Genomic DNA, 26,400 nt, shown 5'->3' with positions numbered 1-26,400 from the left:
TTCTTACAAACTGCTCTTCTACTCTGAAACAGTGTTCCTCAAAATTCGGAGCTGGTCCATCTCACCCTTTGGATTGAAAAATTTCAAAGGTTTTCATTGCTTTTATAATAAGACTAAATTCCTCAACATAGTTTACAAAGCCAGTGAGAATTATCTATCTTTCCACTCAACCTTAAATCTGAAAGATCCCCTCTTGCATTGTACATTTTATAAGTGCATCCAACATTGCATTTTTGAATTCCATAAGGACAGTGTAGGAATCAGTCACTGTATCCATGTGCTAGTAATAATCCTGGTATAAAGTAAGTTATCAATGATTATAGCTATTTAATGGATACATAAATGAATAACTTAGGTGGTAGCATGGATATCTCCAGCAGCAGTGGAAAGCAATGCCAACAATGAGGATTAGCCCTTTGGGTACTAGCAGGAAAGAGAGCTCCCTTGGCAGGAACATTGGTTACGGTCGTCAACTTTTCTATGTGTATGGCTTCATTGGTAGCAAATTAAGCAACTAGGAACATCATCAAGTGCGATAGCAGGCATCATTCTTTAACTAGAAGAACTTACTGGTGAGCAGAGCTGAGACACCACCTGCTCAGGTTTTGAGAAATGTTGAAAGGACTGGACATCCAAGGATAGAGCTCAAAGAAATATGTTTTCTCTTCTCATTATCACTTGCCAAGGTTTTAGGAGTGGTCATATCAAATTACCTAGCAAAAGACATCTTTCTGATCATAGAACATTGGAAGAAGAGTACAGCAGTTCAAAGAAAGAATGAACAACAAAAAGTCAATGGGTTTTAAAGATTGCAGACAGAGTTGATCCATGATATCTTAGCATGAAGGCCTGTTCTTTTAATTGTTGAGATATAGTCTCATCTAATTGCATTTCTTCTAATCTAATGCTAGAAGCACAACATGTTCACCATTTCAAAACATGGTTTAAATGTATCTAAACCCTCTTCATAAACCCAAATTCTAGGAGATTACAAAATCATATATATATATATATATATATATATATATATATATATATATATATATATATGAGAATTCACTGATTCTTTGAAAGGTAGGAAGTTGAGAGCCTTTCACATGAGATAGAGTCAACCCCACACTAACAATGTGTTTTAGCTTTTTTGCTGCTGGGACTAAAAGACCTGACCAGAATAATTTTAAAGAAGAAAAAGTTTACTTAAGGGCTCATGGTTTCATAGGTCTTAGTCCATAGAAGTCTGGCTCTATTCCAGGGGGCTGGGGGTGAGGCCAAACATCATGGCAGAAGAATGTGGCAGAGGGAAGAAGTGTACATGGTGATCAGGAAGCAGAGAAAGAGAGACTCCACTCTCTTGATACAAAATATATACTTCATAGCCACATCCCCAATGAACCACTTCCTCCAGCCATATCCCACCTACCTCCAGTTACCACTCAGTTAATCCCACCAGGGATTAATTCATTGACTAGGCTAAAGCTATAACCCAATCATTCCTCCTCCAAACCTTCTTATTTGTCTCACAAATTAGCTTTTGGGGGTTACCACATCTGAATCATAACACAATGGAAACTTGAGTACCCATAATTCCTTTATCAAGCATTAAAATGTGTATTGGGAAAAAGTGTTGTAACATATGTAGTAAATTTTCTAATGGCCATATGATAAAAGTCAAGATTATGGTGGAGGTGTCAACATTAAAATTATAGTTCAGTGGTAGATTGCTTGCCTAGCATGTTTGAGGCCCTGAGTTGGATCCCCAGCACCACAAAGAAAATAAATAAATAAAATAGTTCCCCATGTTTCATGGCTGGTGGTGATCAGAGGTGATGAATGATGAGATCCTGTAGTCACAAGTAGGCAGCAGAGGAAATTATGACAGTGGTATGATCTTTTGCCATAACTGCCAATGGACTGTATAGTAAAACATTGCCAATCTATAAAACAAAAAATAATAAAATAAAATAAAATCTAGATCAGGTGGAAGATATCTAACATGTATCATAATGGAGAATAAAAATCTCAGTCTTGAGCCTATTTATATGCACAATCTCTTGAGTTATATGAAAGTTGAATCCTCTTTAAGAAGGATCCTGCAACACAGCCAAAATGTATGTACCTTTTATCTCCTCAACTTTCCTAAAGTAATCTGTAGTATTTAACATGACAACTGGGCTGGGGTAAAACCTCTGATGAAGTAGGATGTCTGGACATAGATGTGAATTTAAAATAATCCCTGGGTACCTCACACACCTTAATGAATTAGTCAGAGAGCTAACATATGAAGCTCCAGTGACTGATGGAGTTTTGAGGTGAATCAATTTCATAATGGGTCCCGATGGTCGATCAACATAACCTCTGATTTTCTCCCAGTTCTAGAGTTAAACATTGCCTTTCTCAGCAACTGGATGAATGGATCACTGGCTCTCAGACACAGAGAATAAGGGCCATGATGCCAGATGATAGACTGGAAGCCACTGGACTTGCCACTGCACAGCAAAATGGCAAACTAAATGAAAATATGGTACCTGTGGGGTAATTGTTGATACTAGTGCAACCATGGTATAATTGCAAAATGCTAGTCCTAAAAATGCATTTTAAATAGTGAAAGAAAAAAGGCATATTGCATACAAAGCAATGTCAATCAAATCTATATCAAGTTCTCATTAGCAATAAACCAATATCAGTGCAATAATACCTTAAGCATGCGAAATGAAAATACATGTCTATTTAGAATAAATACGGGGCTAAACATTCAAGTGTTAAAGAAAAATATAGAGTTTTAAATAAAAAAGAGCAAATAATTTATTAACAAAAGATACCTCTAAAAAAATAGCTTTGAGGCAAAAATTTAAAAAGACCTAAAGAAAGGTATAGATTCAGAAGGAAATCGTTCTATGAAGGGCAAATCTGCAAACTCTGTTAATAATGGAAACAGGAACCATATCTCTTAGAACTACTAAAACTACTTTCTTCTAATGTGAATAATTGGTGTGAAATGAGCATATAAAAATGCAAAAAGAGTCAGTCCCTCTTATCCAATAGAATATTCAACACACAGGAGGCTGTTTTGCCATTTAATTTTTATCTGTATAATTTTTCATACATTTTCACACTCGAAACTGGGCCCAGTGGTTTTCTTTTCTCTGTGCTTTTATTGATAAGAGTTCATCCTAGTGCTCTCAAATTTCCTATAACCATATGTGGAAATTTGTTCCACAATGGTGCTAGCTGGGATTTTCATTGACAGATCTTCAGTGTGGAACTACTTTAGCTAAAGTTTCCCTGTGTATAGCCCTAAACATCAGGAACAAAGGGTTTTCCGCTACAATTTGTCTTTCCATAACTCTTGGATTACATAGATATTACATAACTTTCTTTCCTTAAAAGACTTCACAAACATTCTATTTTACAGACTGCACCTTAGTTATCAAGGTTTAATTTCCCTTCCCTGTCTCTGATTATTTAAGGTTTAAATGGCATTTGCCAATTTTACTTTAACTACTTGTTCTGTAATTTTCAGCTACTAAAAATGGAAGTTATAATAGAGGACATAGTTATAAAAAGTCACATTATAAGTCAGCTGGGTTCCTTTTTTCCTACAAACAAAAGTCAACATGTAGCTCTGTAAAATAGTTTGCATATTTAGCAACATTTATAACAACATCTATTATTTTAAATTGACCTTATTTCTACTTCCCTAAGTCTACTCTGCAAGCTACTTGTTTTCTTTTACTTTTTCGACTTTATTTATCACAATTTTTGTTTTAATTGAAAAAAAATTAAACACAATCTAGTATAAGTTAGGCTAAGACTAGTATTTATAAGAAGAAATGCACTCACATAGTTCCTGGGGTAAATTGAAGCACAGCACAATTTGACAGGTCATCATGTAAATTGATAGGGTACCTTGAAGAGAGACAAAGGCAAGATAAAGATAAAGAAGGGACCTGGGAGTTGTATTTGACAACTTGTCCAACTATGTCATTCCAAAGATTACAAATGAGTGGTGCAAACCGGTTATTACCCAGGGGTAAAAATGTATGCCTATTGTAAGAAGGTTAATACTATTGTTCTTTTAACAAAGGGGTAGTGAATTTATAAATTAAGCAAACCTTCTTACATAAAGCTTTGGTTGGATACACAAACTATGAGTTTTCAGTAATTTAATGTTATAGTTGAATAATTAAAATAATGTTCTAAGTTGATTGCTTTGGAAGATGGATTATGATGCATCTAATTGAGTTGTATCCTTTAGATAAATTCCATTAATTTGATGTGCTGAACACTAAAGGTTTCATAACCCAATATTAGAAAGGCATTATTATACCCATTATTATAGTTTGTTTCAAGATATATACCACTTCATTTACTAGAGAGGCAAGTATTACCAGTACAAAAGGTCAAAGATAGAATAGAAATAATTATTTTCAGTTGCACAAATGCTTGTAAAAACATGAATGTAACTATCACATCTCATTCTCTAGCCACACCATGTTACAGGGCCACAGTCATATATCTGAAATGAAACATTGCTAGATATTTCACACAGTGAGGTCTTGCACTACCAGATAAGTTATTAAAGGGACCTCATAAACTTCTTACATGAAAGATATATTGAGCAGTCTATCTTTGATATAGTGTATTTGAGATTGAAATATCAGCATGTATCCTGATCCCTGATCTTTGGACAGGCTATTAATTAAATTACACAGATAATATTTTTCTCACATGCTTCACAGTGCAAGGATTTTTCCAAAGATGTATTATTGAGTGACAATATTTGAGTAGCATGTAAAATTATTCAACTCTTTGTAAAATCATACCCTAGAAAAGCCAGCTCACTATTCAATGCCAATTTCATGAAGGCATGCGAACAGACTTAATCTTGAAAGTTTTAATCAAATCTGTGGGATGTCCTTTAACCAGACTGCTTTACTTGTCAAATTATAGTCCTTCCTTACTATGCTTGGAGAGCAAGGTACTTGATTCCTGTGGTTCTTAATTGTCTCTTTTTAAACTTCTAAGGAAAATTAGAGACTTTTCATATCACTAGAGAAATATAAAACATAGACTACATTAACTAATAAATATTAACATCATAAACAACAGAGCAACAAGACTGAAACATTCATTTACACTGTGCACCATTTAAATCTCATTTTTAAGATGTGTATTTCAATAGATAGCAAAAGCTATTATCACCTGTGTACTGTATTAAATTAGCTCCATATGAAAATCATAGACATTCATACAAATGCTCTAACATATTGTTTAGTATTAGGATTTGGCTTCCCTAACTATTATATTAGCATAGCTTATGCAAATTTACATAAAAATATATGTCATGCTGATTATTATGAATTCCAGTATTCTCTATAGTCAGTGAGAAATACTAACTAAAGAACAGAAGAGCAGTGCCATTATTACATAATTAGCTTTAGGTAGATTTTTCTAGAATATTTCCAATATTATATAATGAAATAAATTTTGCTCTTTTATTTAGAACAAACGCTGTACATTTTTTACAAATTAGATATTTTATTTTATACATATTTATTGTTCTTATTCTGATAAATAAATCAATTCCTTTACACAATATACACTTTATAGGCAATGAATATTTTTTTACCCTATAAAACTTCTATCTTAACAAAAATGAGAAACAATAAACAAGCAAGATAAATCATTATATTCAAGAGACAGTCTTAAAATAAATAAAGAAGATACAGAAATCCAAGAGTGCAATAAGATTGGATATCTACACATACAAGTAATATCTATTAAGTGATTATCTGAATAGAAACCTTACAAAAGAGGTGAGTGGATCACAGGATGCTTCAGACTATTCTGGGAAGAGGACATGACAACTGCAATTAGTATAAGGTAGAAAAATACTTAGGCTGATCAAAGAGCAGGAAAGTCAATATGGCTTGCAAGTAAGTGAGGAAAGGAGAAAAAGAAATTAGGTATGGGCATAAGAAAGGGCCAGACTTTTTAAACTGCTATATACCATGTTAAGGAATTTGAATGTTATTTGAAAATATTAAAAGTTTCTGAACCAAAGACTGACATTATTTCATATAAATTTTAATTCATATTTCTTCCTTAATATGAAGGGTAGAGGTGAAGAGAAGAATCAGGGACATTTAGAAGTCTTCTGGCATAACCCAGCCCTAAAAGTATGGTGATTTAGAACAGAGACATATATGATGGAGATAATGAGGATAGCTAGATTTAAGATATTTACTGAGCTAAAAAAACAGTGGGATTAGTTAATATATTGAATGTGGGGTCTGAAGGACAGATGAGGAAAGAGAGACATAACATAGTTAAATAACTTGCCAAATTCCCAAAGCAAGTGTAATGCATAGCTACTTTGGAACACAGGAAGGTTGGCTTAAGAGCAGATATTAAATCATAATTGTACAAACAAAATAGGAGGGCAAGTTTAGATAATGAAAATTCATATATAACAAAGTTAATGCATCCCAAAATTTTAGTACTAATTTTAATTTCGGTGAAATTTGGTGTCCAAATATACCCAATCAATATATATCCAAATAGGGTTTTTCTTTCTTTATGCATTTAATTATTGGGCACTTATTATGTGTAAAAAACCATATTAACACTATAACAGAAACACTATAAAGAAAGTCCAAACAATGAAAATCTTACCAACAGAAATAAAATACTTTCCAGAGTGATTATTGATATAACATTGAATACTTAATCTAAGAAACATAGAATTTTCCTACTTACTTGGAATCTCAATTTTGATAAATAACTGTGATCTAAGAAGAGCTAAAACCCTTTGTATATTTTTGTAATGCTGAGCGCTTGTAGCAAACAGAATTTGAAGATTGCCTCCAATGACATTCCCCTTGGTATTCATGGCCTTGTGTAATACCATCCTCTTGAGTATGGACTGGTCCAAGTCAGTTACTTCTACTGACTAGAATATAGTGAAAGTTATGAAATGGCACTGCTGAGATTGAGTTACCAGAGACTGACACTTACATAATTCCAGAGATCCCTCTCTTGAAATCTTTCTTTCACATTATCTTGCTTGCTCTGATGAGGACAATATGAATTGCCTAATTTGACAGATAACTATTTGGCAAAACATTCAGCTCAAGAGGAACTGAGACTCCCATTTGAACAACCAACAAAGAAGTACCTCTTCAAACACAAGTTAAGAAAACTTGGAAGAGATCAACCACTAGTTGAGTGAGTGACTGACTACCCTGCTAACACGTTCAAAAGACTATCCCAGGACCCACTGAATCCTCATTCCTAGAATCCTGATCTAAAGACACCATGAGATGGATTTATTTACTTATTTATTTATTAGGCACTAACTTAAAGGGTAATGTTAATTTACTGATAGATTCCTAACACAGCAACTTCTGGAGAGAGAGAGAAAAATGGAGAGCCCATTTTTCATTTTATAACTGCTCTCTAACAAACTGCCCCCAAAACTTAATGAATTAAAACAATATCATTTTATTTTACCTGATGATTTAGTAGGTCAAATAATATGGAAGTTCTCACTTGAATTGTTTTGTTTCTTGTGACATTGACCTATACTGCTCAGCGGTATTCAGTAGTGTTCAGTATGTTTTGGATGATCCAACATGATTTCTCTCACATATCTATAGTCCTTGTTTGGTTATGACAGAGAGTATTTGGGCTCACCTGGGGCTCTTTCCCTGTCCATGTGGTTTACAGGCCTCACAGTATCACTCCAAGAAGGACATACAGGGCTCCAGGAAACAAGAAGAGCAAGTTGGTCATTCGGTCCAGAAACCGGCAGGGCATTATTTCTGTTGTATCTCATTGTGCCCCACTGGTCAAAGAAAATATAGAACTTACCTCAGAGCCACATTCAATGGGAAGACATCAAAGAACTAATGGGAATCTTAAATCTCCAGAAACAATACTGACTGATTTACATGACTGATTAGGCAAAATTCAGAAAGAATTAAAAAAATTATCATATTTGAACTTATATAATTTAAATTTTCCTTAACAATTTAGTAAGTAATTCTATCCTTTTATGAAACACAAAAAAGTGTCCAGAGTAGAATAGAAAATTTGAAATCAAGATGATTATCATCATAAACATTCACATTCTCTTATAATTAATTGATACTAGAAATAAATAGTTTATTTGACAGAAACCTGTCATGAATTCCAAATTTTATTAAAAACCTACTTTTGTTAAAATACATGTATATATGTAAATATATAACATATTATGTGTATATAAATGTATATTAAAGCAAACATAGGTTTCTAAAGCATATTATTATTATTGCAAATAACCTTTCTAGTTCCCCATGAATCAGTATTTCCTTTAGATGAAATAAAGAGAAGCAGACAATATGATACCATATGCACAGTAGAATTTAAATTATAAGCAAACAACACTGAAAAAATTACTATGAGTTTCCTGAGAAATAGGAAGAAAGCTTTTGCTTCCTAGTATAAACAAATTTAGTTTGGTATAGATCTGTGTTATTAACCTTGGCAAGATACGACAACTGTCTCTCATTTTACAACCTAGTAGGTATCAAAATGATTTCAGGTCTCTTTCCCTACATGAAATATAAAAAATATATATATACCTCTGGATCAGTGAAACTCTATGGAATTTCTACTGAATAAAGATTCAGTAATAGTATTACTTCTAAGGCTTTTGTCTCAGCCCAGATCCCAAGTTTCAGCAAAATTTTCTTGGAGAAAAAGGAAAGTCCTGAGCAGACACATACAAATATTTCCAGTAGTGTCACACCATATCTTAATTCATTATAAATGCCTTAAGTTTAAAAAGGGGTAAATTTATTTACTTGCTGATATTTTTAGTAACATTTGATTCTTGTTATAAGCAAATATTCTAAATTATTAGCACTAATTGGTAAAATTTATAGATAATTTTTATTTTTATATTTATGCATGTGTATCTTCTAAATTCTCATGTATAATTATATAGTATCAACTTATCAACTTGAAAATAAGTAAAAGCACATTATTTTCTGGGTTTTAATCATGTTTGTAATTTTTTCAGTAATCTAAGAAAAAACTTTATAAACTTAATGATTAAATGACCAATTGCATGGAAAATTGTTTACTCCAGTTTACTATGAGTTTTAGGTACAATACCAAATAATGATTAAAATAGGCTAAATTTTGTATGGATTTCAATAACTTGTGTACATTCTGTATATAAATATGAAACTTTGGGCATTTTCCTCAATAGTTATTGGCAAAGTAATATTCGGTTTAACATTCTAACGTGCACCTCCCCATTCCTATATGCTCAAGGTGAATATTAAATAACCTTGCATTCAGGCTCAGGTCAGCAGAGCCACCACTTAACCAACCCATCAAGATTTTTGACTAATAAAAGTTGGCACCGAACATCCACAAGAAATTAATTAAAAAAAATAACTATGGGTAAATAGCAGACAGATCAATAGGAAGGGGGCAGAAGAGCAAGGAGTGGGGAGAAGGAAGGGGCAGGAGAAGTTGAGAACTGAATTAGAACAAGGCATATTCCATGTTTGTATAATTATGTCAAAATGGATTCTACTGTTATGTATAACTAAAAAGAACCAATAAAAAAAGAACACAGAAGAGCTGAGGGCGGGGGGAATGTTGGCACTGTAGGGTAGAGTTCATACTGGCTTCAGGAGGCTAGAAAAGAAAGGCAATGTTTATAATTAAAAAATATTTTATTACCTCTGTGACACTCATTTTAGGGAATTTTTGAAAAATATATTTAGGACCTTCCCATGGCCCTGGGGGTAAATTATTTCTATATGAAATGATATTTGCAAATAAGAGAATGTTCACATTTTACCTGTATGTGTTCTTATTAAAAATCTAATAGAACATAAAGAATTGGTTTTTATCAACATTATTCTGAGAGTATCCTTTAAAGTTTCACTTGATCTAGCCATGTACCAAATAGTGGATGACACTATTCAGAGCCTAGTCTATAACCATATTCATCATATGAGGCCAATTCTAGGAGTAATGAGGCACAGTCATCATTTATGGCTTTAGTGTACAAAGTTCCCTATATAAAACTTCACACTTCATCAAAGGTATTATGTGAAATGTAAATTCAGCCCTTCTACAAAATCAGTCTATTAATTGCCCTTGCATAGAAGCATTGTTCCCAGTTTTTTTTTTTTTCAGATTTTTACAAAAGGGAGTATATTGTGAAAATTTTAAATTTCACTGCAAATTGCAGAACTTTAAGCAGAGGCATTTAAGCAGAGGACTCCAGACATACTCCCAATACTGTACATGAACCTTAAAATAAGAAGACAGCTCTAAATTTGTTTTATATGGTGATTATGCATGTTTAAGCATCATTTTTGTAGATTAATAGCAGAGCAATCTTAATTTCTTGTAACCTGACCCTTACTAATATACTTTTGAAATTACTCAGAAAACCCTCTTTAGTAAGGAACTTTGAGAAGCTGTACTGCAGCTGTCAGATGACCAATTGCATGGAAAATTGAAATAGATAGGGAAAAGTGTTTCCACTGAATGATTTTGCACCAGAGTGTGGTAATCACCTTGGTAATGTTTGGCTAATGCCCTTCTTTTCTCCATTACCTTCCATCAACTTCCATCATGCTTCACTTCCTTTCCATGACTCAGGGTGGCTCTCACTCCTCCCTGTACCAATTTCATTTGGTACCAGTCCATTTCACACCATTCCAACATTTTGTACTCATCAGTGTATGTTATCTTTCCAAATATCTTACATTATAAGAAAGCCATACTATTATTACATTTTCTCTCTCAGCTTTTTAAATCATCCTCAAAAATTCATGAACAGGATCAAAAGTTTTAATAAAAGCGATTTAAAAATGAATACAAAATCAGAAATATATGTTAAAATAACAGTGCAAATCAAATATACAACGGAAAGGAAAAGATTCACTGATTTTATTTAAATAGATTACTTTAAATTAGGTTTTATTTAAGGGTAAATGTCAGCCAAGCAATCATTTAGACCTGAGTTCAGATGATGCAGTTTATTCTCTATAGTTTATAGGATATCCTAGAGGGCATTCCAATCCTGGCCCAAATCCTAAAATGGGGAAAAGATCTATATTCCTAAAGGAGAGGTTAGGAATTGTGTAAATTTATGTTACTAACAGAGAAGTTTTATTAACTACATCAGTTACTGATCAAATATTTAATGTGAACCAAAAAGGTGCCAGAGAAATATGGCTACCCCAGAGTTTCACATAAATGTTCAAATTAGCTTGGTTCATGATTTCCAAAAACTAGAAGAAACTAAGATGCCTATCAGGTGAATAAAAAAATCTTTGCCACACCCATTCAATTGATTATTATCCAGGAGTTTTAAAAAACTAAACTATCAAGGCACAAAAATGTAGGGATAACTCTTAAATGCATAGAGTCAAGAAAAAGAAGAAAGAATTTAAGTTCTCACACAATCTGATTTCTAGACTTACTATAAAGTTCTAGTGATCAAGAGAGAGAGGTATTGTCTAAAGAATACACATATACATTAATGGCTCAACATAAAAACTTACACAACTATAGTTAACTCATTATTGACAAAAAGCAAAATACAATTTTATGGATAAAAGATAATTTCTTTAAAATGGTTTTGTATGTGTGCAAAAAAAAAACCAATATAGACTTTATACTTTCTACAAAAATTAAATGCATGTTGATTATAGATGTATATGTAAAAAAACTATAATATTTCCAAAATGAAGCATAAAGAAAAATGAGACAGCCTACAGTTTACTATGAGTTTTAGGTACAATACTAAAAATAAAGAAAAACTTAATGGGCTAGACTTTATTACAAAAAAAATATATATCTGCTTAGCAAAATATGTTAGCGAGTAAATAAAGACAAACCAAACACTAAGATAAATAAGTTGCAAAACACATATAGACAGAAGACTTTTTCTTCACACTGTACAAAGAATTATAACTCAACAATAAGAAAGCAAGCAATCTAATTAAAGAAATGAGTGAAAGATATCAACAGAAACCCTCTCAAAGGAGAAATACAGATGGCAAATAAACACGGAAAGATACTCAACATCAATAACAATTAGAAATTGCAAATTAAAACAATAATAAAATATCATCACACCTATTAAAGGCTAATTTTTAAAAAAATGACTATATGAAGCATCAATGAGAATAAAGAATAACAATTTTTTTTATTGCTAGTTGGAAGGCAAAATGTATTGAAACTTTGGAGTCAGATAAATAGTTTGTTATAGTTTTACTACACAACCAGAAAAAGCACTTCTATATATCTGTTCAACTGATTTGAAACGATGGCTATCTGAAATCAGCACATAATTGTACAAAATAGCTGCCCAAACTGGAAGCAACCAAGATGTCTGTCAATAGGTGAATGGATAAACAAACTACGCCACATCCATGCAACGGACTACCCATTCACAGATAAAAGAAATGAGCTATAAAAGATACAAAACAGTATGGATGAATCTTAAATGCATATATCCAAGTGAAACCAGTCTATAAAGGCTACATTTGCTATGTTCCCAACTGTATCAAATTATGAAAAAAAGGTAAAACTATATAGACAGATTTAAAAACAAACCAGTGGTTGTCAGAGGTTTGTCATAAGATAGAAAGGTTAGTCTAGATGAGATACAAGAGATGTTTTCAAGGAGGTAGAACTTTTTTTTTTCTAATAGTGTCATGTTGGTTATATGATAATATGCATTTGTTTATAGCCACAAACTTTACAGCATAAAAGGTAAACTTTAATGTACACAAATAAAACAACAATCATTGGTACACTAAATAATTCTAGGGTAGAATGAATAATATGATAAATCAATTCCACTAACTTATGAATATACAAAACAACAACTGTGACATGTTAGGGAAGTAGGTACTGGGCTAGGCATCCTTAGAAATGAGGAGAATCTGAAGGCTGGAGGCAAAAAGAAAAAAAAAAAACATTGAGTAAAAAAAGTTATGCAAAATTACCATTGCTAATAAAATTGTTTCCCATCCCACGTATAGAATTAAAAATTCTGACACTATAAGACATGCTACTAAAATGGGACGATTAAGTAAGTGGATGGTAGAAAAAATAGTTTCTTCACAAAGTGAAGTTTGCAGGCAAGCAAGGAGAGGAGACTAGAATGATCTTTGTGGTAATGAATTAAAGTTGAAGACATCAGTATTAAATCAAGTTTAGCTTCATAAAGACACAAATGATTACACATAGAAATAATTGTGGATGTGTGGCTATACACTGTTCAGGATACACACATATATTTTCTGGCTGTGTCTGATGAGAACGTCTGGAAAGAAGAAAATCTCAGTGGCCACAAGTGTACACAGCACCCTGACATTGCTCTCCTGTTTCTCTTCTCAAATAGAAAACAGCAACAAAGCTTCTTGGAGAAACAGGTAATTTTAAACATGGGGCAGGATGTGTAGAAGATGAGTCTGGAGCAGCATGTTGCCACAGTCTGGCTGGGCACAAATGCCGCAGTCTGGCTGGGCACACAATCACGAGCCACCACACAGCTTGTAGATTCAAACAGCAACTCTTTATTCCCGAACTCACACCAGCCGTCTACAATCACGTTCTGGGGAAATCCACGTTCTCTGCCCAAATCCACCTTCTCTCCCAAATCCCCCTCCACTGGGCTTCTATCTCCAAAATATACTGTCTGAATCCCGTGAGAACTCAAGGGGAACTCAGGCAGCAGGATACGCCCTATTCCCAGCAGGAATAATCTTAAACCTTAAACCTGGAACCTAAACTGGGAACGCCCTAAACAAGATTATCTTAAAACCGGGAACACCCTAATCTGCCTTGGTCCTTGAGCAAGGTCGCTTACATTCAATGTCACTGCAACATGTCAGCAACATGGGGTACGCTGGCAAGGAAATTGTCATACCTACTTGGCTAATGGCTCCCAGCATCTCCCCCCTTCTGATTAATTAAACAACAAGCAATGTGGCTTAAGGACCGTGCCTGGTAGGTTGTCCAATTCAACATATGGTTCTTACCCGTCATGGGAAAAACTGACCTTTAGGCGTCAGCCTCCTGTCTTAGGTTGATACCACTGCAATTGAATCATACCCGTCACTGACTACCGGTCCAGCATACAGCCATACTTGTGGATAGGTCTATGCACCAGTGGGGGGGTGAGGTTCTTTGCCTCACCTCTGTTGGCCCCCAAATTTGGCCTTGGTGCCAGTGGGGGAGTGAGGTTAATGTGGCTTATGGACCGTGCCTGGTAGGTTGTCCAATTCAACATATGGTTCTTACCCGTCATCGGAAAACTGACCTTTAGGCGTCAGCCTCCTGTCTTAGGTTGATACCACTGCAATTGGATCATACCCGTCACTGACTACTGGTCCAGCATAAGCCATTGGCCCCCAAATTTTAGACCATCACTAGCAGAAGGGAGGAGGATACAGAAATGCCACGACACCAAGCCAATTGACGGCTCCTTGGGAAAAATTGCATCACTGGTGACACCATCAGCAAAGATATGCCAGCACTACCACAACTAACATGGGGTGCGCTGGCAAGGAAATAAAAATACCTACTTGGCTAATGGCTCCCAGCAGCATGTAATGCCAGAATGTAAGACATTATGTAAAAAGAAATGAAAAGACACAGTAATAGAAATGTGTTAAAAGGGGCATACTATCAAGAGAAAAAAAAATTCCAGTGGCCATCAATTTGAGAAGCAAAATTAGTAACATAATATTGATTATATATATATATATATATATATATATATATATATATATATATATATATATATAAATTGAAATAAGTGGGAGATAAGAAATAAATCTCTCATGAATAAGAATTCCAATTAATTTATGCAGATACAAGGAAGAGGAGCATAACTTAAATTCTAAAGTATGAGCTGTGTAGCAGTGATTTCTATACAAATATATAAATATTACAGTATAGAAAAAAATTAGGGGGGGGGTACTACCAAGGGATTGAACAACCCAAGCCTTACTTTGTATTTTTTAATTCAGAGACAGGGTCTCACTGAGTTGTTTAGCACCTTGCTTTTGCTGAGGCTGCTTTGAACTCACTGTCCTCCTGCCTCAGCCTCTGGAGCAGCTGAGATTATAGGCTTCCACCACTGCTGTAGAAAATGTTTAATGTCCTTCACATGTTTCAGGATCTCATACAGTAAGGAGACATGGCTCACAAATGTGTGATGTGGTTTTCTGTAGGAGATCCTGAAACACGTAAAGGACAATGGCTGAAAACTAAGAAAATATGAGTAAACTATAGATTCAGATAGCAATAATAAAGTACTACATTGATATTGGTTTGGTAAATGTAACAAATGTACCACATACATATAAAACATTAATAATAGGTATAAGAATTATTCTTTTCATTTTGATTTTCCTATAAATATAAAATTTCTATAATGAAATGGTTACTTTAAAAACACAAATATTAAATTGAAAATTCAAAACAGGACCACTTCAACCATAGCATTTTCCCACTGTATTTCACAAATATCTTTGATCTTAGAATACCATGCAACTATTCATTATGCATAGTCAACAATGTATACAGCCTATAATTTTAGTACATTCAAAATTTGCAAAGCAATTTAAGAATTACAAATTTATGAAGTTTATAGGAAACCAAGCTGAAAATGTAAATCCAGTGGCGTATAACACAAAGCAGATACAATTAAATACAAAAATTCAAGTTTCTAATCCTTGGCATCTTGGATGATAATGTATTTTTCATTTTAAAATCACGTTATTATTTAGATTATCTGTCCTATATGGCACATAATTTACCAAATGTTCCTAAAAAACAAATGCCATGTAATGTTGCACAGATAAAGAACTTATGGAAAAATTACTATATTCTATGTTCAAGTTTTGAAGGGTCACTATAGACATTGGTAAAGATTCTAATCAATGTGACAAGAAAGAAAAGCATTAATCAACTATGTTTTTATTTTATTCAGCATTTACTAGAAATACTTGATTTATGAATAGATGTTTTACATAAAGCCTTCATGATTTTTACAAAAATAATATATCAACAAATACATTGGACAAAAAGTAAAGACAAAACAAAAGTGCCTGTAATTTTGCATTTGACTAAAAGGTAATAATCAGAGGATGTCAAAATTTAAATATAAAATTTCTTTACTCATATATCACCTCTTGTCTTTTCAATTTAGAACAGGATGTTTTAAAAAGTAGTCACTAAATTAACTTTTCCTAATATTTTAAAACCTTTTAGCAGGCCCACTGTGGAGGAAGACACCATGGTATTCATAAAGCTATCTTTGTGAAATTAATTTTATACTTTATGTCTACTTCAATGTTCTATAAAATTATTGCAGTTTTGAAAAGTGCCTCTGATGTTTTAAATAAATCACACATGAACAACAACTTCATGCCCTAAAGTTATTCCTATTTTAATGAATCCTAAATATTAAAATAATTAAACATCCTCCATTCATAGTCACTTATCCTAAGGCTATGAGGAAAAATTGAAGTGGGAATTAAATTTCTATGCTTTTTATAAGACAATACATTTCACAATTCCTCTAAGGAACTATTGATCTATTACTGGAAAAGCAGAGAATAAAACCTCTCAAACCCTCCAAACAAATATTCTAATGCAGATTTGTGTAGAACAAAACTCAAATATCCTTCATGCTACAACTAATAACTCTATGAAGGAAAAATATATAAAAACTGAAAGACAGGTATATTATGTCATTTATAAAATCTTTTCTCCATGAGTTTCTGCTATGAGACAGTTTGAAATGTTAATGATTTTGTATACCATTTTGAAGTTTTAATAAAATATTTCCCCAAACTATCCTAATTTTATGTTAGATAAAACAAAACTATTTCTGTGTAGTAAGTCTCTCTGCCCACCCCCCACAGGATTGGCCATGGCTGAGCATTTATTGAATATCAACTATATTTTAACCAAATGGCTCAATAAACCATGGAATCCAAGGTATCTGTTTGGTAATTTGAACAATGAAAACCATCATCTCACTGAAAAATTTATTACTCTTGAAAAGGATTCTATTTAAAACTTCAAAGAAATATCACATTAATCATACACAAGATCAATTATTCTGCCATACATAAATTATCTAGGAAAAGTTAATCCCCTTGTTATTACTCTTAGGCAAACAAAGGATTGGGGAATGTGGGAAGAGTAGCAATTAATATGATTTTTAAAATTTAAGTGACATAAAAAACTATATATTGCCCACTGGACTTGTAATAAAGTGAAATTTCAAATCCAGCTCAAGTAAGTAAAATTTGATACATTTATTATGAAAAATACTGATCCTCTATATGTATTTTTGACAAAATATTTAATCTTCCACGAAGAGGGAATGAAAGGAGCTATGAGTTTGAAAATCTTGCAATAAGTTTGGATGTTGCAAATGAAGACCATAGTACACAATCATTTTAAAGACATTTTATACTCTGGATATTAATCTCCTTTCAGAGGAGTTGCTGCCAAAGATTTTTTTTTCCCATTCCATAGGCTCTCTCTTCACCCTCTTAATCCTTTTTTTTACTGTGCAGAAGCTTTTTAATCTGATAGTATTAAACCTACTAATTCTTGGTTTTATTCTTGAGCTTTAGAGGTCTTGTTGAGGAAGTCAGTGCCTGCACCTAGGTGATGGAATGTTTTCATCTAATGTTGCCAATTTTCTGGTCTAATTCCTAAGTCTTTTATCCATTTGAGTTGACTTTTGTGCAAGGTGAAAGATAGGGATCTGATTTAACTCTTCTAAATTTAAATATTCAGTTTTCCCAGCATCATTTGTTAAAAATTCTGTTTTATATATAACATATATATTTTTGGCATCTTTGTCAGGCATCAGATTGCTATAACTAGGTGGGTTTGTTTTAGTGTCTTCTATTCTATTCCATTGATATTCATTTCTACTTTGATGCTCATACTATGTTGTTTTTGTAACTATAGCTATGTAATATAATTTGAGATTGGGTACTATGATGCTCTCTGCATTACTTTTTTTTTATTCAGAATTGCTTTGGCTATTCTGGAACTCTTATTATTCCAGATTAATTTAAGGAGTGTTATTTTTCTAGTTTTGTGATAAATGCATTAATATTTTGATACAGATTGTATGAAATCTATATATTCCTTTTGGTAATATGGCCATTTTTACAAATTAATTCTGCCTATCCAAGAATTTGGAAAGTATTTCATATTCTGAAGTTTTCTTCTTTTTCTTTCTTGAATGTATTATATTGTATTACTGTAGAGATCTTTCACTTCCTAGGTTGGATTAATTCCCAAGATTTTTTGTTTTTTAGAGGATATTTTGAAGGCGATATTTTCCCTCATTTCTCAGCTGAGTCACTATTGTATAGAGAAGCTATTGATTTATGAGTGTTGATCTTATATCCTGCTACTATTTCCAAACTCATTTATCAGCTCTAGAAGTTTTCTGGTGGAATTATTTGGGTCTTCTAGATGTAGTATCATGTCATCAGCAAGCTGTAATAGTTTGAATTCTTCTTTTTCTATTTTTTATCCCTTTAACTTTCTTCTCTTGCCTGGTTACATTGGCTAGAGTTTTGAGAACTAAATGGAATAGAAGTTTAAGGGTGGACATTCTTGTTTTGTTCCTGATTTTAGAGAAAAAAAAAGCTTTCAGGTTTTCTCCATTCAGTATCTTTTTTGGCTTTTGTTTGGTCATATATAACTTTTGTAATGTTGAGGCAAGTTCCTTCTATTCCTTGTTTCTCAAGCACTTTAAACAAGAATGGTTGCAATGTTTTATCAAAAGCTGTTTTTGCATCTATTGAGATGATCCTATGGTTCTTGATCTTAATTCTATTTATATGGTCAATTACATTTATTAATTTGCTTCCCTGAGATGAAACCCACTTGTTCATGGTGTATTATATTCTTAATATATTTTAAATATGGTTTACTGATATTTTATTAAGGATTTTTACAACTACATTCATCAAAGATGGTCTATGGTTTTCTTTCCTAGATATGTCTTTGTCTGGTTTTGGTATCAGGCTTATACTGACTTCATGGAATATATTTGAGAGTGTTCCTTCCCTTTAAATTTCATGGAATAATTTGAGAAAAACTTGCATTAGTTCTTCTTTAAAGTTGTGGTAGCACTAGTATGGCAATATGTAAATCAATGGATGTGTAACTGATGTGATTCTGCAATCTGTATATGGGGTAAAAATGGGAGTTCATAACCCACTTGAATCAAAGTGTGAAATATGATATGTGAAGAACTATGTAATGTTTTGAACAACCAACAATAAAAAAAAAAGTTGTGGTAGAACTCAGCTGAGAATCCATCTGATCATATTTTTTTTTTGGGGGGGGTGGTGTTAGGCATTTAAATATTTCAATTTTACTACCTGATATTTCTTTGTTTAGGTTTTCTATATCTACCTGTTTCAATTTGGGCAGGTCGTATGTGTCTAGACATCTGTTAATGTCTTCTAGATTTTTTAATTAATTGGAGTATAAATTTTAAAAATAGTTTCCAATAATCATTTGTATTTCAGAAGTATCTATGGTGGTATATCCTTTTTATTCTCTAATTTTGTTGTTTTGGATGTGCTCTCTCATTCTTTTGGCTAGTGCTAGGGGTTTATCAATCTTTGTTGCATTGATCCTGTGTATTATTTTCTTTTTAATCTCAATTTCATTAATTTTGGCTGTGATTTTAATTATGTCCTGCCTTCTACTGATTTAGGGATTGATTTGTTCTTTTTCTAAGGCCTTGAGGTGGAACCTAACCTTATTTATCTAGGATCTGTATTTTTTTATGTAGACATTTAATGCTGAGATATGTACCTGTCCTCTAATCTGACATCTTCCATCCCCCTGTTGTTGTTTCTTGAATTCTTTATATATTGTGGACATTAATTCCATATCAAAGGAGTAGTAATAAAGTCTCTATTCTGTAGGCTCTCTTTTCATGTTGTAGTTTTTTTTTTTTTTTTTGCTGTGAAGAAGTTTTTAAATCTGATGCCATACCACTTAATGCTCTTGACAAAACCTTAATATAAATATACCCTGTGATCCCTTAATTACATATGTTACTGAATATGTAAAAGAAATGTATACAAGTATTCATTATATGATGTCAGTTTTTAGAACAACACTATTTATAGTTAGCACCAAATGCAAACCTTGTAAATCATAATGTTTATCCACTGTAGAAGAGATAAAATAGATAAAGAATATTCACCCAACAGAGAACCATAAAACAGGAAAGAACACAGCACAGTTTGGCACAAAATAATATGACTGATATCACAAATATAATATTGATTTAATAAGACAGGAGTTTATGTTTTAGTAATTTATTTGCATGTTAGTTATAACACATGGTAAATGAGGACAATGGTCATATTTGAAAAGGTAATGATTGAAAAGGAATATGAGAGAGACTCTTACTGTTAATGTTGTTTCTTGATTTGATGCTAGATTACACAGCTCATTTTATGAACATGCAGAGTGTTGTGAATGTATGTTAAGCTCTCTGTTTTATATTATAATTCAATAAAGAGCTAAAGAATTGACTGTGTATGCATAGCAGATTCAACCTGCCAGTCACCAAGACAAACAATCGAAAGGAAAATACAAGTTAAAGTAGTTTTTAAATATTTGCTGATTTCAAAATTCTCTTCCCTTCAATTTTGATTGGACTTTTCTCTTTATGTCTCTAACATAAAACTTACTTTTCTCATTCTTAAAATTGAATAATAATTGCTGTAATAAGAACCTGAAAAATATATATGTTCCTCAATTCAGTATTTGTAGATTATAAAAATCATATCCCCTCACAGAAATTATTTTCTTTATGACTAAAAAAAGAGGCTTATAATCATTTAGGTGATCTGAAAATACAGAAAATAGGGGTGATTTTTAACATACCTACAATTAATTAAGCATCCTTGGATGACATCACAGACTTTCTTTGATGTGAGCTCCCTGGATATTCCCCAATCACATTTGCTTGCTTGATTCATTTTTGCCCTTTAGAATTTAATGAGAATTGGATTGAATTATCCTCTTATATGTAGCTAGCATCTTTGAATTCCTTCCTGGAGTTTTTCATGCCCACTCTGTTAATGCTTTAATTTTCCTGCATACCTTAATGTACTAGATATGGTGCTGTTCCCTCTTTTCAGCAAACCACAGACTGAACAAAGACTATATAGTGAGTTTTCCTGAAAATTGGGAATGAGAACCATCAGGTTTGATATTTCAATATGTTGGGGGAATGAATGGGAATATATTAAGTGATAATTAACAGTAGAGATAATAACTATTTGTCAGATATGTAAACCCTATGTATGGATAAATACCAATCATCAATACAATGACAGATAAAATACAATAGTCAATTATACTTTCAGATTTTTAAATATTTGATTTATTTTAATCCTTATATTTTATATTTTGATTAAATTTTACATTACTATTACTGGTGTACAATAATGATAGAAATGGAGAGAAGCCAGGTACACACCACAAAGAGATATTCTAGAGGACTTTATTGAAAGGAAAGGTTGTTTCTAAGGGAGAAAAGTAAGAAAATACCTAGCAATGAAACAAAAATAATTGCAAGGCTGAATTAAGAGGTTATGACCCCAAGGGACACAAAATGATCTTCCTAATTTAGTAGTACTATGTGAGATTTAGGATTTAAAATTCTACACATGGTCCTTAATGTTAATTTAAATTCTATTAGGTCCTTACTCAATTGAAATGATCATCTACTATAATGATAATTCAATTATAGCAAAAATCAAAATTGGAAAGGCTTGTCATATATTCTACCCAGATAAAGTAGTCTGAATATATTTTAAATTGAATGTGTCTTGAAATATACATAAATATATCTTATAGATGAATTTTGGGGGTGAGAAGATATAAATGAATTGAATTTTGCTAATCCATTATCCATTTTGCTTTTATATATGTTTACATACAAGTTAGATATTAAGAAATTTTACTTGTTTTAATAATCCTCAACTGTGCTAGGGAATGGGAAACATTTGGATGTGTGCTGCTAAGAAGAAAAATTCTATGAAAATAGAAATAGTGAAGAATTTAGGGTAAGAAGTTTAAAATCATCGTTTTGTAATAATTGTGCGTTCTCAAAATCAAATTTTTAAAATAACAAAAAGGTTCTGTAATCTGTAATTTAGCATGCTATGTCTATGGACACTTAACATCCTCAAATATTGAAGAAGTGATTTAAGTTTTTTTTTAAGTCTTTGGAGTGTTAGAGATGGTATATTGGAAGTTGAATCTCTTCTTCTTATATCCATATTAAATATTTGAATATACACTGACTCTGAAATAGAAAAAGAGTCAGCCTAGCATCCCCCAGCCTCAATTCATAAATTGTCGGTGGGAATGTAAACTTGGCCAAACCCTTTTGGAAAACCCTGTCAGGTGTTGTGGTACTGAGGCTGCTTACATTTGCTATCTTGTCTCATGAAAGGTAAATACCAGACTAATTTGTTTAAATCACTATATATAGAAGACTCTTTTTCATAGATTAGTCTGTATCCTAAATCATACAATAGTATCGATTGTAAATTGGTTGTAAATAAGAATGAATAATATTTTATATTACAGTGGAAATGAAAATATGCATGATATTTTAAGCTCATCTGCATTCTTTGGGCAATAACCTCAGCTCTTATTCTCCTCTAATATAAGTTGAAAGATTAATTTTTTAAAAATCTGAGAAAATATAAAGTATGAGACATTAATCTTGCCAAACTATCAGAGGAGAAACCAATTGGCTCAGTCTGAGAATGCAAGCCAATAATATATCAAAAATCTTAAATATTTTTATGATACTGGGCACCTTTCAGGTTAAGTACTTTAGGACTAGATCTGAATGTCTTAAATAGTATCATTATTAGGGCCAAAATTTGTTACAACAAGTGTCTTTTGTCTCCCTAGTCAGCAATAAATAGCTGTCTAGAATCTGCCTGACTTCCTAATTTATGCCAGATAATCATAGAAAATATATTAAAGACAGTCAACAATTTTAATCAGTAACTTCTTCATTAATTCAGTGAGAAGGCAGTTGAGGTATCTTACTCATGCCTGGAAGTAATTATATTGCATTAAGTCTGCTTCATTAATGATTCAATGAAATTAAGCATTGAATAAGTACCTAATAAATTTATATTAATACAGGACAAACTGCAGTGATTATCACAACCTTTTCTTTAAGCACTTTAAGCTACCATTTCCAGTATTTCCATGCATGCCCAATAGAAGATTTATGACCATTTCAAAAAATAGGATTGAGGTTTGTTTACATGCTACCATCATGTTGGGAAATATATCAAAACCTAGGTTGCTTTTTATGCACAGTAAGACTAAGTACAGAGAAATTACTGCCCATTTCAAATACTGCATTCTCACTTCCCTATTTGCCCATTTACTCTGAGCTGAGTTCCTATGGATAATTTTGCTCAGATGGAATGATGTTAAATGATATCTTTATATAATGTCTCTCTCTCTACATTTCTCACATTCAAATGCATTTGTGGAATCCAGCCATGCATATAAACAATGATTTTTCAAATCCCTATTTCCAAACAAGTCATTTTCTGGCTATTCCACAGCAGGAAATCCAACAGAAGTGTTATTATAATCATCTAATTAAATGATAACCAAAGCAAAGAAGAAAATTATTGTCCGCTGACAATAAAACACAAACACCAAAACAAACATAAACAAGTGAAAGAGAACAGCTGTGGAATATGTGTAAATACATTTATCTTTCTTTTTAAAAAAAAAGACTATAATTGTGAAGCACAGAGAATCTAACTTTGGAAATAATTGACCACTCCTTCTTGAAGTACTTTATTTTAGCTACCTGGACAGCAAACTGTCCCCATTTTCCTTCTTTCTCATTACTGCTCCCTCCCTTCTTCCGTCCTGTCTCTTTTTTTTTCTGGCTCTGAGTGTTTAGTATGTCTCAGACAAGGACTAATTTCTCAGGTCTTTCGCTTTTTCCTGTTTTGCTCCCTAGGCTTCAAATGTCATCAATCTACCTCTCTTTCAAATTAACATCTGCATTCAATGGTCATTCCCCAACTATATAGTTTGGTGTGGAGGTTACTTGAGAGATTAATAAATGGCCCAAATTTAACATTTTAAACTAAATGAAACAAATTATAAACTAAATCAGTTATTTTTTATCCCTCCTTTAACTGTTCCTCTCCTCTCTCTCCTAAATCAATAAATGGCACCTCCATCATGCCATTTTCTCAAGCCTAAAGCTTAAAGTCATTGTTTTCTCCATTAATTCTTCCATCCCAGGTTTGGATTTCATTCTGATTTCAAAACAAATCACTTAACAGAGTCTGAATTTCATTTTTAAAATATCATACTGGTTGTCTAACATAGGGTTATAGATCAAAATAAAATCCAAATGAGGTCTTATACAATATGGAAGTGGCCTGATTCTGCCAAATTTCCAACCACACTCTGCTTATTCAATATGCTGTGCAGAACTTTCATTTCTGTTTCTAAAATATCAGGTTCATTTCTGACTCATGCCATTAATAATTGGTTCTCTTGTTAATAAAAAGTTCTTTCCCAAAATTTTTGAGTGGTAATTACTTTTATTCATAAAATCTCTTTAACTTATATTTCTTCAGAGACTGACCAATTTCACAGAAAGAATCTATCTAACAAGACCCTCCAGGGCTGTGTGGCTGTGTCTCAGTGGTAGCGCATTTGCCTGGCATGTGTGAAGTACTGGGTTTGATTCTCAACACCACATATAAATAAATAAAATAAAGGCCTATCAACAACTTTATATATATATATATATATATATATATATATATATATATATATATATATATATGAAGACCTTCCAATTGCGATCATGTTATGCTAGCTCCCACACCCAACTTTGTTTCCCCAATACTTATAACACATATGCATCACATATATAAATATAATATTTATTGATATCACATAATAATATTTTATTGGATTATTTGTTGTCTGTTTCCCACTACAATTTAGGTTCCACAGAAACAGAAACATTTCTTTATCCACCACTCTTCCCAAAGTTTATAACAAATTAATAATGGCCATAAAATATCTTTTTAAAAAATAGAGTTGTCTTCATTTTTAAGATTTTAGAAAAACTTTGGTACATAAGATTAGTTGAAAATTTGTCTTAAGATACAATTTCATCATTTATTCAGTTATAATTATATTTTCTGATTTTTAAGAACGTAATTCAAACACATCAGATGCCAACATGAAAGTATTGACAAGAGCCATTTATATAGTCCTCCTCATTTAATTACCTGTTTTCTTTCACCAAAGGTAACAATCCATTTTAAATATACTCTAAGTGAGGGTTAATTTTCTTAAATTTACAGTGTCAGGCTTCTAGTAAGTGAGATTTTTTGACTGTGGCAATGTTTTAAATCTACCCCCAAATGCCTCATAAAATCCCAACAGAATTCAGTTATCTGAAGAAAGAATGGGGAAACATCTTCTAAAAATGGATGGCATGTGACTCTACATCTTGTACAACCAGAGAAATGAAAAGTTTTGTTCCATTTGTGTACAATGAATTGAAATGCATTCTGCTAACATGTATAGCTAACTATATAACAAATAAAAAGAAGAAGAAAAAAGTAGATGGCAATTTATTCCAAGAGTGTTAAGTTAGGGGTTCTTAGACAAAATAAATCTAAAAATCAGAATCCACATAAGAATAAAAGCTGAAAATATGGTGTTCATGGGAGAAAAGAATAGTTCTGATAATCTAAAAGTCCAGGTTGAGAGAAAACAACCACAACTACACTAAAAGAACAGACTTGATTGGAGTTTGAACAGTAAAATGGGGGTTGGGGGTGCTCACTAAGGGCTTGCATGCCAGGCATATTTTTGAAAGAAAGATTATGATATATAAATAAATTCAATGGTAAACTTGCAAAGGAGATGAAGTTTCAATTATTTGATTGTAGAGGACAGAAAAGATGACAGATCAGAAGATTATAGATCTGAAGAAATGGCAATTTTAGACTAGCCACATTCTAATATGTTATGTCAAGAGATTAATACTTTCAGCAATTAGTTTTAGGACTAATATTTATCTCAAAATATTTGTCTTATATGGTGTGAAATAGGAGTCAAGATTATTTTTTTTCTGAATCATTACCCAGTTTTTTGAGCAACATTTGTTGAGAATATGTTCATTGCCTCCATTGTATTACTGTATCAACTTTGTTAAAAATTAAATAACCTGTAATTGTCAATATATTTCTAAACAAG

The sequence above is a fragment of the Marmota monax genome, unplaced genomic scaffold (assembly GCF_021218885.2).
Source record: "Marmota monax isolate L192 unplaced genomic scaffold, Marmota_monax_Labrador192_F-V1.1 WCK01_AAM20220418_F8-fsc00036, whole genome shotgun sequence".
In the NCBI taxonomy this organism is placed as follows: domain Eukaryota; kingdom Metazoa; phylum Chordata; class Mammalia; order Rodentia; family Sciuridae; genus Marmota; species Marmota monax.
This window is presented reverse-complemented; position numbering follows the sequence as displayed.